Below are 12,588 nucleotides of genomic sequence, written 5' to 3'. Positions count from 1 at the left end.
CTCTAGATGGGCTCAAGGTCTTCTGAGAAAAAACAGAGGCAAAAAAGTAATTAAGCCTGTCTGCTTTTTCTCTATTCTCCACCGGAGTTTCTCCTTTGACTCCCAAAAGTGGTCCAATTGCCTCTTTTACCTTGCGTTTGCTTCTCACATACCTGTAGAAGTTTTTCTTATTGTAGCGAGCCCCCCTGGCCAGACCCAACTCATACTGAGCTTTGGTTTCCCTGATGGCTGTTCTGCAGTACCTAGTAACTCTCATATACTCCTCTTTAGAGGTCTGACCTTCCCGCCATTTCCTAAACATTTCCTTTTTCTCCCTTAGCTTATTCTGAAGCTCTTGGTTCATCCACATCAGTTTCTTGGATTCCTTACCATGTTTCCATCTTGCTGGAATAGTGAGGGCTTGAGCTTGCAAAACCTCATGTTTGAGAAGAGCCCACCACTCACTTGCTCCTTTCCCTCCCAGCACACTCCCGCACGGAATGACTCCCATCAAGCCACTGAGTTCGTTAAAGTCAGCCCTACGAAAATCTAACCTACGAGTTTGGCTACGAACGTCCTTGACCCCCCCACAGCAACTGGAATTCAAGGAGGACATGGTCACTTCCCCCTAAGGTTCCCACCACCTTCACCCCGTCTACCAGTTCTTCCCTGTTGGTTAATATTAAGTCTAGTATGGCTGAGCCCCTTGTAGCTTCCTCCACCGTTTGAAAGAGGAAGTTGTCGGCCAGACAGGTCAGGAAGTTGCGTGATTCTTGTCGTTTTGTTGAGCCTGTCTCCCAGCACACATTGGGGAAGTTGAAATCTTCCATAATTATAAGGTTCTGATGTCTGGATGTTATCCCTGTTCAAGGAGGGCAGCATCCATTTCCTGTCCCTGGTCAGGCGGTCTGTAGCAGACTCCAACAACAATACCCTTTGTCCTGCCTCCCCTTATTTCCACCCATATACTTTCCACAGGGCTATCAACCCCATTCTCCAGAACTTCCTGACAATCTAGCCCTCTCTTCACATACAGTGCCACTCCGCCTCCTCTTCTACCCTTCCGGTCAAGCAGCGGCAATGGGTGGCAAAGGGCTGGGGGGGAATCCAATGAAATTATTATGCTCTTGGATTTGCTTTGACTTTGAAGTGAACAACAACAAAAAATTGCCCCAAAAGTGCTCTCAGAAAACACAGAGAAAAACTGAACAGAAAGTAAAGTGCACACTAAAGAGAGGAAAATGCATGCAGATAGGCGGAAAAAACCCAACAGACATTTAAGCTGAAAGTGATGGAAATCCCACCTTTGTAATAGGCCTTACAGGGGTGTAGTGAGGATTAAACATAAGATCATTTTATTTTCTACCCTCAGCTCCTTGGAGCAAGAGTAGGATAAAAGTGTTAGACTCTTGAGGAGGGACCATAGATTACTGCTAGAGAATGGATTTTGCACAAAAAATGTCTTGGGTACAGTTCTGGCCACCTGTCCAATTAAAAATATATATAAAAAAACCCCAGGAAAAAATAAACTTCCTTTCTGAAGCCTTGGAGAGTTGCTAACAAATGGAGTAGACCATGCTAGGCTGGATGCCTCAGTTTCTAGTTGTTGGTAGTGAATGAAGCTTCTTATGAATGTGGCCCCTCTGATATGGTATACAAGGATGCTACTATTCACTCCAAATCCTTGTGGAATTGTTTTTGGGCAGCAGTTCCCCTTCTGCAGAAGAGGGGTAGAGGCAGGTGGAATTTTCTTTCCATGAATATTTTATTGATGTAAAACACTCATATAGACTGAATCAGAACACAAATTCTTCTGACACGTTCGGAAATTACAGAACAGTAAAGTTTGTATTCCAAAAAGCCAAGTAACCTTTTACGAATCTGCAGGTACCAAGTGATTGCTGAAGAAAAATATATTACAAGACTTCCTGAAGATGTTTAAGCTCTGGCTTTGGCAATGGGAAAGAAATGGAAACCCATTTAGAGATTTCTATGGAAAATTCAACTGATTCATTTACAATTATTTTCTGCTGTTTCTCTTAGGAGAAATGTGGAAAATGCATGCTTGGAAGCTGATATGGAAAAGCTTATGAAGTTATGAGGGGAATTTAGAGTGGGGAACCGGCAGGTGAAAAGAGGATTAAATAAATAATTGTTTTCTATTAGCAGGAACATGGGAGAAATTTTTGGGGGGGAGGAAAGCCGACTATAAATAAATGAGTAAAATGAAGCATTATGCTTGCCCAGATGAGGTATAGCGCCATATCCCGTGACTGTACCCGGTCTTCTAAAATACAGGTTTAATGCATGGAAATAGGCAGCTGAAGCTTTTCCTGGCATGTGAAGTAAATAACATCTCATTAAGCCCCTATTAAAGGGACAAGACATTTTTTCTCCAGGCATTTGGCAACCCTGAATGCAGGTGACTAGGATGGGGGGGGGGGGGGAAAAGACTGACAGGATCCACTGTTGTCATTGCTATGGCAAAGACTATAGACTTGTTCAGGGGATTCTCACTTCAAAATGAAAACATTCAATGCATGTTTCCTGTAGCAAAGAAAAATTCAATTAAAATATAAAGTAGCATCAAAAACTTTCTTGAAAGAGTTAGCAAAACTGTGTGTCCCTTGTCACAGCCACTAGTAGGGCTGCCAAGCCCCGGCTCCCGTTCCCCTCCATCCTGCTAACACCATGGCTGACAGGAGAAAAATAGTCTTAAAAAATCACCATCAGGTGACAGTGTGATGCCAGTCCTCTCTAGGAACCTCCAAAAACTCTGTGGTTTTGCCATCGAGTTCCTGGCAATTCCTAGAGAGACATGATGTCACTTCATGGTTTCCCCAGGAAGTGACATCTCATCATTGTCCGGCATTGCCCCACCCTTGTCTCTTCCTGATTGCCGGGGCTTGCCTGGCAACCATAGCCAATAGATGCCCATGTGAACTATGGAGTCACAGCGTAAATAGCAATGTAACTAAGAACAATGGAAGCTATCACATGGCTTTACCGTAAGTATTGCAGCTTGAATAATGGGCAAATGTGATCCCTTACAATCAATGATCTAGCTGGGAATGGTGGGGGAATGTCACCTCACCTGTGCACAAAAACTGACACCACTACACATTACTACTGCAAAAAAAAAAAGGCTCTGGGTAGAAAGAAAGGCCCGGAGAAAGGGCTCTCTGCTGTATGTAGCAGTCAACTATGCTATGACATCCTTGCCCCCCACTCTCCATTTTCACCATTCTGCTATCTGAATTGTCATAGATGTGGCACTGTAATAAAAGTGAAAGGCCCATAGGTTGGTTCTCTGTGCTCGTCACTCCAAAGTGCAAACACCTGAATGTACTGGGGGGAAATCTGAACAGAAAACAAACTACCTTTTTGTGCACTACTCAGATAGGACCAATATGAATAGAAAATGCCAATAGGAAGAAGTTGAAAAAGATAAGCATCTAAATATATAAACAAATGCCAAAGGTCGGTAATCACTGGAAAACTTGGTGGCTCTTACAAGATAGTTCCCCCCTTCCCCTGCTTTTGCACAGTAGAATGCACAGTTTATGAAAGATGGCATTTGTCTCTTTCCTTCTTATTCATCAAAAATCAGCACCCTTCATCATCCTGTCAAAAATAACAGCTCCTGAAACTGGCCATGCTGTTTCACATGAATTCTTTTCTAAAGTACAGTGTTAACGATGAAGCAGAAATACTACACAGGCGTTACACTTTAACCTACTTCATAATAGCACAAAGAAAGAAAAATACCTTGGGGGGTGGGTGGGTTCAGTTTCAAGACCAAATACAATTCCTGTACCTTTGACCATTTTGTAGAAGCAAAAGCTTCATCGGGTGCCTTTTCTCCTGCCTAGCAACATTATAAATGAGAGCAGATGCACCTGCCAAAAATCTTGGTTCTGCACACCCCTTAAAGACAAGGAATCCCTGTTCTGGACTGACCCTGGCAAGCTGCATCAGAGGACCAGGCAAGCCAGTTCTCTTATTGATCGCTCTTCTTTCTTAAAGTCAGAAAGCAAAAAAGTGCCTGTTTTATTCCTATCAGTAGACCGCACTAATAATGGGTCTTGTAAAAGATTGTTGTTTTGGGCATTGCATCAGGAGGGGAGTGAAGGGTGTTTCAGCCTTAAGGTCTTTTGCAAAGAGAAACTAGGAAAGCATTTGTGACTCTAAGGGGAACCCCCCCCCAACACACACCCAGCCCAACGACAACAGGGAAAATCACTTACTGTACTTGATTCTGCGGAGGTATTCGACACAAACATCTCCCTTCTTTGTCCAGCTGCCAAGTGCTAAAGCATAAACGAGCAGCTGTTTCCTTTGAGCCGGGGTTGTGTGTCTTAACTAGTCACATGCCCCCTCTGATAAATTTCTCTGTTGTGCCAGGAGGTCAGACTCTGAAGATCATTATTCCCCCTTATTTAAAAAGAAAATGAAATTCCTTTTTTAGCATCAGCCCGAGCAGAGGCATTTGAGTGGAGCATGGTTTATGGTCCACAATTGTGACAATCACTGTTATTTTAAAACATCCATGGTAGTAATAAAACAAAACACAACAGCCTTGCCAGAGGGCAGGGCTAGCAAAGATGGAAAGTTAAACATTCTACTGTAGTTTAACTTGCATGTTTTGTTTTTACTAGTATTACAGTCCCCTTGCACCATTGCCTGGGGAGTAGCCGGATTCAGGAGGACCTTGCTGGGTGGTCTCCACCCTTAGGATCCATTGTGGCAACATGGAGTTTTATGTGTTTTCTTTGGCTGCCTTTGCTGTGAAATTGGGTTGGGCATGACCTCATTGCCATGAAATGGGAACCTGGGGGTTCTCTGTGCATACCTGCACACTTTCAATGGAGGTACATGTGAGTGTGACAGACATTCACACATATTTTTCCACTGTGGGGCAAATGAACTATGTGCACATAGAAGAGTTCTGCATTTCCTGTTCCTCAGTTTAGGGCAAAACTGGAAGTTCAGAGAAATGCTTAGCATATCCCTAAATCTCAGAATGAACCAACTGGAAATAGTATTAGGGCTGTAAGATTGAATTGGTTTACTTGGCAGATGTATCAATAGGGCTTATCACTGAGGGCAAAATTTTGGTTCCAGTGTGTTACTGTCAGGGGTCATTTCCTGCAGGAGCGCACAGGAGTGGAGCTCTGGCAGTAAAAAGCCCAGGGGGCGGGCACATGCAACAAGCCCCACCCCCTTCTCCCAGCAGCCCTCAGTCAGAGCAAGATGCAGCCAGGTAAGTTGCAGAGCCCCCCCCCGGCCCAAAACAGTCCAGTGGCACCTTTAAGACCAAGTTTTATTCAGGTACAAGCTTTCCTTCCTCTGCGAGGACAGATCTGCACGTCCCCCCCCCCCAATAGCTAGCAATACAAAACAGTCCAGTGGAGCCTGAGCGGTGGGTGTTGCCCTCTGACACACTTCCGGTGATGTCAGGGGGTGTGGTATATGCAAATAAGGTATGCTAATGAGTTATGCTAATGAGCTCCTGCACCTATTTTTCTACAAAATGACCCCTGTAATAGGGAATGTAGTAGTACAGATGTTATTGTTTCAGCTATTGGTCTAAAATACATAACAGAATGAAAAGCAAATGGCAGAGGGAGTTTTACCTTTTCACACAATGAGAGGTAGCTTTTGTTTATTGGACTGACACCAGTTTCTCATTAGGCATTCATATTGAGATTTTGATCAAACAAAATATATTTAAATTGATCAGTGAATGGGCTAAAAGTAAGATGATTAATCAATTACAAATTCTTGAATCAGTTGATTAATCATTACATTAGCATTCTGTGCTTTGGGTTCATGGGTCGAAATGTGGCACTGGTCACACTTGGAAGAACTTGGGTTGTTTCTAGTCAACAAATACTGATACTGTACGACTACTAGCCCTGTTCAGTCCTAACTACTAAAATATTTACTTCCACTCAATGTGTCTTTGTAATGTCCCTTCTTCACAGAGGACAGCTATGCTGGGGAAACTTCACTTACACCTCCAACTGACCAAGTCCCTCCTCTCTGCTGCCCTGGCAGGTTCCTAGAGAGGATGCAGTAGTAACCTTGGATGAATCATGCTTTAGATGAAAGTCAGGTAGGCCGGCCGGCCGGCAGGCAACAGCAGCAGCAGCCGAGAAAGCACAGGCCACCACTTCCCATGCTGCCTGGGATCCATCAACAGTAGCTGCAGTGATGCTTCCTCTCCACTCTGTCTTGGGTCATCTACCTCAAGTGACATGAGAGGAGGTGTGTGCCTTCTCTCACGCCACTACCACCTGACCAGGATTTTCGTTTGCCTTCTTTTTGTCACTGATGATTCATTGGCTTGTTTATGCCACTTTTACATCATTCATACAATTTGATGCAATGTATATGCAACTGATGCAAAAATAACACTAGGAAATGTGTTAATTTTACTAGGAAATATTCTACATGGTGAAGAGAATCTGGTGTGGAAATAAAAACTCAAGTGTTTGTTTCTCACACAGGAAAAACAAAATTGAAATGGGAATATTTGACTCAAACCACCATCTTTTGAAATTTAGCTCCATCCTTTGTTTGAGGCGGATTTGATGTTTTCTGGCATATTAACATACATTCTGCAGGGCTCTTTTTGTAGAAAAAGCCCAGCAGAAACTCATTAGCATAATAGGCCACACCCAACAGCAGGAACTCATTAGTATATTAGGCCACAACCCTGACAGCACAGCTCATTAGCACATTAGGCCGCACCCCCATGTTACCAGAAGTGTGGTAATCCAGCCACACCCACCTTTTGCTTGTTATTCTGTTTACCTTGTTTGTTGTCAAAACCCAGGGCTTTTTTGTAGCAGGAACTCCTTTGCATGCTAGGCCACACACCCCTAATGTAGCCAATCCTAATGAGTTTCTGCTGTTGGGTGTGGCCTATTATGCTAATGAGTTCCTGCTGGGCGTGGCCAACTCGGGAGCCAACCGGAACTCCGTTCCTGTGCGTCCCTGCCCAAAAATAGCCCTGCTGCTGGAGAATTAGAATAGCTAAAAATAACAGAAAGAAGAGATGAATAAGCACATGCAGCACAATATGGGATAAATGTGAGAGCATGTAGTTACACATACTTAGACTTAATTTTTGTTGGAAAAGTGAGCACATTTAATAAGATATTAATAACCTTGTCTATCTCCCATTAATCTGGGACAGCATAGAACTAAAACAATTAAAATTAAATGCAGTTTATTCTCAGTAGAACAGTCCATAAAGCTCAGAGGTTCGTTAGACTTTCTCAACCTGTTCATTCAATACAAGTGTTGAGTAAACTACAATACAAATACAAACACAACTAAAAAAAACCCTCAGTAAAATAAAACCAGAGGTCATTTCGGGGGGGAACACGGGGGATCGCAGTTCCCCCGGGTGAGGTACGGGGGGCGGGGCACATGACGAAGCCCCGCCCCCTGCTTCTGTCTGCCCCGCTTCCGGCCCTCATTCAGCCAGGAGGAGGCAGGAGAAGAGGGAGGGTAAGTTGCTTCCTCCCTGCCTCTCCCCACCCCTGCCTGCCTGGGGCCAGGGAGGGCCTTCGAGGGGCTTCCTTGCACTCCCGCCGGCCTTGCAGGTCCACCGCTGTGCCCCTCATGGGACTCGGCAGTGGAGGTGCAAGGCCGGCGGCGGCCGGGACTGTTGGGGTGGGGTGTGTGGCCTTATGACACACTTCCGGTGATATCGGGGTGTGTGGCCTTATGACACACTTCCGGTGATGTCAGGGGGTGTGGCATATGCTAATGAGTTATGCTAATGAGTTCCCCTAGCTCTTTTTCTACGAAACGACCCCTGAATAAAACTAAAAGTTATGCCAGAAGCCAGCCATAGAATTCATAAAACAGTTTTCCATCTAAACACACACACACACACACACACACACACACACACACACACACACACACAAAACTGCCTCATATTAATTCAGGCCATTGGTCCATATAGCCAAGCTAGGCTTGCCAACTTTGGGTTGGGAAATTCCTGGGGAGTTGGGGATGGAGCCTGGGGAGGGTGGAGTTTGGGGATGGGAGGAAGCTCAGTGTTGAATACGAGACTCGAGGCATCAGGTGAACAGTGATAACAGCTTTATTCAACACAGTCAGAAGAAACAGAACGAGACAAAACAACAGAGCAACAGGCTCCTTTTTAAACAGTCTGGGCTTGGCAAGCCATGCCCCCATGTCTAATAACATCCAATCAGATATTGTAAATAAAGACCAATCAGTTTGCTTCCCTCCAGAACTTCCCTGGTTCTGATAGGTTGGTTTTCAATACCTTACATCAGACTCAAGCTCTATATACATTCATTCCATTCCATACATAACAATCTTCCCCCCTAAGACGAGACAACCCTTGAGCAGACGTAGTCCTTCAAGTATGCTGGACGCTGCTCAACCCGTTGGGGTCGTCTTACCATTTCTGTTTGTGGGGGTGGAGGAGGAGCTTCGGGCTCCCTGTTAGTGGGTTCACCCTGATTCCTAATGGGACTGAGTGTCCATGGCCTGTTTCCATAGTCGTGGCTCTGCTCGCCCTCGACTATGCCTGGGGATTCCATTGCTTGGAAGTCCTCAGCTTGTTCAGAGTTCGGAGACTCTACCTGACTGTCCGTGTCAGGTACCTTGGCCACCTGGGGAAAGGAATCAGGGACTGAATCAGCACACCATTTGCGCAATTGGTCAACATGGCGCTTCATTACACGACCATCAGCAATTCGCACTGAGTAATGGTGGGACCCCAAAACATGAGTTACAGTGGCAGGCAACCATTTGTGCCCACTTCCATAGTTCTGTGCATATACAGCTTCTCCCTCGACAAAAAACAGTGGCTGGTCCAGAGACTCACTGTGCGGCGGCCGGGTTTTTGTTAAGTCAGGGTGCATGTGATCCAGCAGCGTAGTCAAGCGCCAACCCATAAGCATTTCTGCTGGGCTCCGCCCCGTCACTGAGTGCGGCATGACGTGCTGGTGGAGGAGGAACGAAGCCACTTTTTGGCTCCAGTTCCCCTGCACCAGGCAGCTGAGGGCTTCCTTTGTGGTCCGCACCATTCTTTCGGCCTGCCCGTTAGTTGCCGGGTGGAATGGTGCGGACGTGCTGTGCTGTATTACGTTTGCTGCCAAGAAGTCCTGGAACTCCTTGGTGGTAAAACAGGTTCCGTTGTTGGACACGAGAGTGTCCGGCAACCCGTGAATAGCAAAAATGCAGCGTAGCGCATTGATTACAGTTAGGGCTGTCATTTTTGAAGTTGGAACCACCTCTAACCATTTTGAGTATGCATCGACAATGATTAAAAATACCTGCCCCTGAAATGGCCCCGCAAAGTCGATGTGGACTCGTGACCAGGGCAGGTTACATTTCTCCCATTGCTGTACAGGGGCATGTGGGGGATCAGGCCGGGACAGCTGGCACTTGTGACACCTCTGCACCCAACTCTTGATGTCCAAGTCTATTTTAGGCCACCAAAAATAACCTCGGGCCAGCCCCTTCATCCGCACTATGCTGGAGTGGTATTCGTGCAGTGCTTCCAAAACCTGGTTTCTCAGTTTTTTGGGGGGCACCACCCTGTTTCCCCACAATAGACAACCTCTGTGCACAGAGTTCACATTGCCATGATGCAACCGGCTTAAACTTGTCAGTGACACACCCTACCGGCCACCCTCTCCACACCCAGTTGAGCACCCTGGCGATCGTGGAGTCTTTGGCTGAGTCGGTCGCAATGTCCAAGGCGTGCACCGGAGGTTTGGCCAGTTCCTCAAGGACCATTACCTCTAACACCGGTGCAGGGTCAGAGTCCAGTTCAGGTAGGGGACAGCGGCTGAGAGCGTCAGCATGCCCCATGTTCTTGCCAGGCCAATGCTCCATAACATAGTCATATGCTGACAAGAACACTGTCCAGCGCAACATCCTGGCCGACAGTATGTTGGGTGTTTGCTGGTCAGGTGCGAAAATTCTGAGGAGGGCTTGTGATCCGTGGCCATCACAAAAGGCCTCCTGTAAAGAAAATCGTGAAATTTCTTCATGCCAGCCACAAGCACCAAACCCTCTTTGTCTATCTGTGCATAGTTTCTTTCTGTAGGTGTAAGTGTCCTTGAATAATAGGCGATAGGCACTTCCCTTCCGTTAGCCATCACATGGCTTAAAACAGTCCCCACCCCATACGGAGAAGCGTCCGCAGCCAACACCAGCTGTTTCGTCTCATCGTAATGAGTCAGGACAGCGTCAGAGGATAACAGCGATTTAATGAACTTGAATGCATGATCATGCTGAGAGCCCCACTCCCACTTAGCCCCTTTGTTGAGGAGCCTATGTAACGGCTCTACAATGGATGCTTTATGCGGTAGGAACGCATGATGAAAATTCAATATTCCCAAGAAGGATTGGAGTTCCTTCTTGGATTCAGGACGTTTTGAATTGCCCATACCTTTCCCATAGTAGGGTGAACACCATTTGCGTCGATTTGGAACCCCAAGAATTCCACGCTAGACACTCCTGACATTTCGACTTTTTCACTTTTAATCCTGCTGCTTGGAAGCGGCTTAACACGGACCTGAGGCATTCTGCCAGTTTGTCCTCGGATCTGCCGGCAATCAAGACGTCGTTGAAGTAGGGTACCACCCCTGGCAAATCCCTTAACAACCCCTCCATGAGTCCCTGAAAAATGCCTGGGGCCATGTTTACACCAAATTGTAATCTATTTACTTTGAATGCACCCCTGTGCATGATGATGATTTGCGCCAAGGCAGCCTGTGGGTCTATGGGTAGCTGTTGGTAAGCCTGAGCTAGATCTAATTTAGCAAAAACTTTACCTTCCCCTAACGATGCCAGTACATGACTAATCACTGGGACAGGGAAAGAGTGCTGCTGCAGAGCCTTGTTAATTGTGCATTTGTAGTCAGCACATATTTGAATAGACCCATCTGTCTTTACCGGTGTCACAATAGGGGTTTCCCATTTTGCATGTGATACCGGTTCTAACACACCTTGAGCCACGAGCTTGTCCAGCTCAGACTTTATACGCAGCTTCAGGGAAATCGGAACTTTACGATACTTAAGCCTTATAGGCGCTACTGAGGGATCTAGGTCAAAAGTTACTGGCGACCCCCTATACAGTCCCAGGTTACCATCAAACACATCAGCAAATTCAACATACAGCAAATTCAATTTATTTGCATTGACCTGGTTAATTCCACTTATAGCAATTCCGAGGGCTTCAAACCAGTCCAACCCCAAAAGACTGGCTCGGCGCCCCTTGGCAACAAGGAGGCTCAGGGACTCCCTGAACCCTTTGAATTGTACCTCAAACGTGGCTTCGCCAGCCACAGGAACGTGCCTTTCCTGAAAATCGGAGAGGTGGATGGTGCTCGGCTTCAACCGCCAACGGCTCCATCGTGGGAACAAACGTTGCAAGGTTTCTGACGAAATGACAGTTATGGATGATCCCAAGTCGACCTCCAACTTGCACGGTACGCCATTCAGCATGACGGTGATATGGGTCTTCTTCTTTGACAGCGACCCGGTCTTCAGGATGGTTGAAGGGCAGGAACAGCAGTTGGTCAAATGGCAATCTGTAGACCTTGCGTTGTCCTTGCCTCGAACCCGGGGACGTGCATGAGGAGACGACGGTAGTGTCTTCTGCTTCCTAGCCCTGCAGACTCTGGCCAAATGGCCTCGCTTGTCACAGGCTCAGCAAATGATGTCCCTTGCCCAGCATTGATCCCACTCGTGATCTCCGCCGCATCCGGCACAGGTTCGCCTCGGCGCAGTTTTCACTGGGGTCCTCTTGGGACTCAGAGCTCGAGCATTGTGGACGTCATCGCGCTCACCATCGGACTCGCTTGCTGATTTGTGGTGCATGGACTTGCTGGCCCCCTGTTGGATTGGAGCCAGGTTCGGACGTACTTCTTGTGTTGCTTTCTCAGCAACCTCGGCAGTGGCAGCCTCCGAGTAGGCCACAGCATAGATGAGAGCCAACCGTGCAAACAGCCGCTGCAGCTTCTCGTCCTTCATGCCACAGACGAGCCGGTCAAGGAGCGCTTCCTCAAGGTCGGTAAAATCGCATGGTCGCGGAGCCTCCCGCAAGGCCGACACGTATTCAGCAACCGTCTCATTTTCTGCCTGGGACCGCTTATCGAATGCATGCCAACTAGCGATCTGCGAAGGTTGCGGTGTGAAATGTCCCTTCAGTTTTAGCTTTAGGTCAGCCAGGGACATGGTCTTGATTTCAGCCAGAGTGACCAGGGACTGAGCAACATCGAATACAGCCCTCCCACATGAGCTGAGGAGCATTGCCTTCTGCTGGTCCTCATCCTCGATCTGGTTAGCCTGGAGGTGAAACTCAAACCCGGCAAGGTGTCACGGCAGGGCCAGGGAGTGTGGGGCAAACAAGCAAAGTCCAAAGCCAGTCCGAGTTTCAGCCGAGCAGGTCAAGCAGCACAGTTCAAACAAGTCCAAATCAGTTTCCAAAGCCAGCGTCAGACATACCAGAAGTCAAGGTCCATAAATCAAAACGAAGCCAGAGAAACGCAGAGACGAAAGCAGGGTCAAACAATGCCGAGTGTCAAGGAGCCGAAGGTC

The 12,588-nt window shown here is 46.9% G+C and overlaps 1 protein-coding gene across 3 annotated transcripts in view; it reads right to left on the bottom strand.

Annotated features, from left to right (window-relative positions):
* RASGRP3 (RAS guanyl releasing protein 3) overlaps positions 1 to 12,588 on the bottom strand; it is an 82,647-nt gene that overhangs the window by 45,435 nt on the left and 24,624 nt on the right. The window contains exon 1 of one of the 3 annotated variants that reach the window (XM_015414790.1): positions 4,227 to 4,280. The exons of the other annotated variants lie outside the window; for them this stretch is intronic. The gene's annotated coding sequence lies outside the window, so the exon portion shown is untranslated. Of the gene's footprint in view, positions 1 to 4,226; positions 4,281 to 12,588 lie in introns of those variants that run through there. 3 annotated transcript variants of the gene reach the window in all.

Source organism: Gekko japonicus, unplaced genomic scaffold (genome assembly GCF_001447785.1).
Source record: "Gekko japonicus isolate JY-2015 unplaced genomic scaffold, Gekko_japonicus_V1.1 scaffold1784, whole genome shotgun sequence".
In the NCBI taxonomy this organism is placed as follows: Eukaryota; Metazoa; Chordata; class Lepidosauria; order Squamata; family Gekkonidae; genus Gekko; species Gekko japonicus.
Note: the sequence above shows the minus strand (reverse complement) of the source record. Positions and strands in the feature narration are given on the sequence as shown.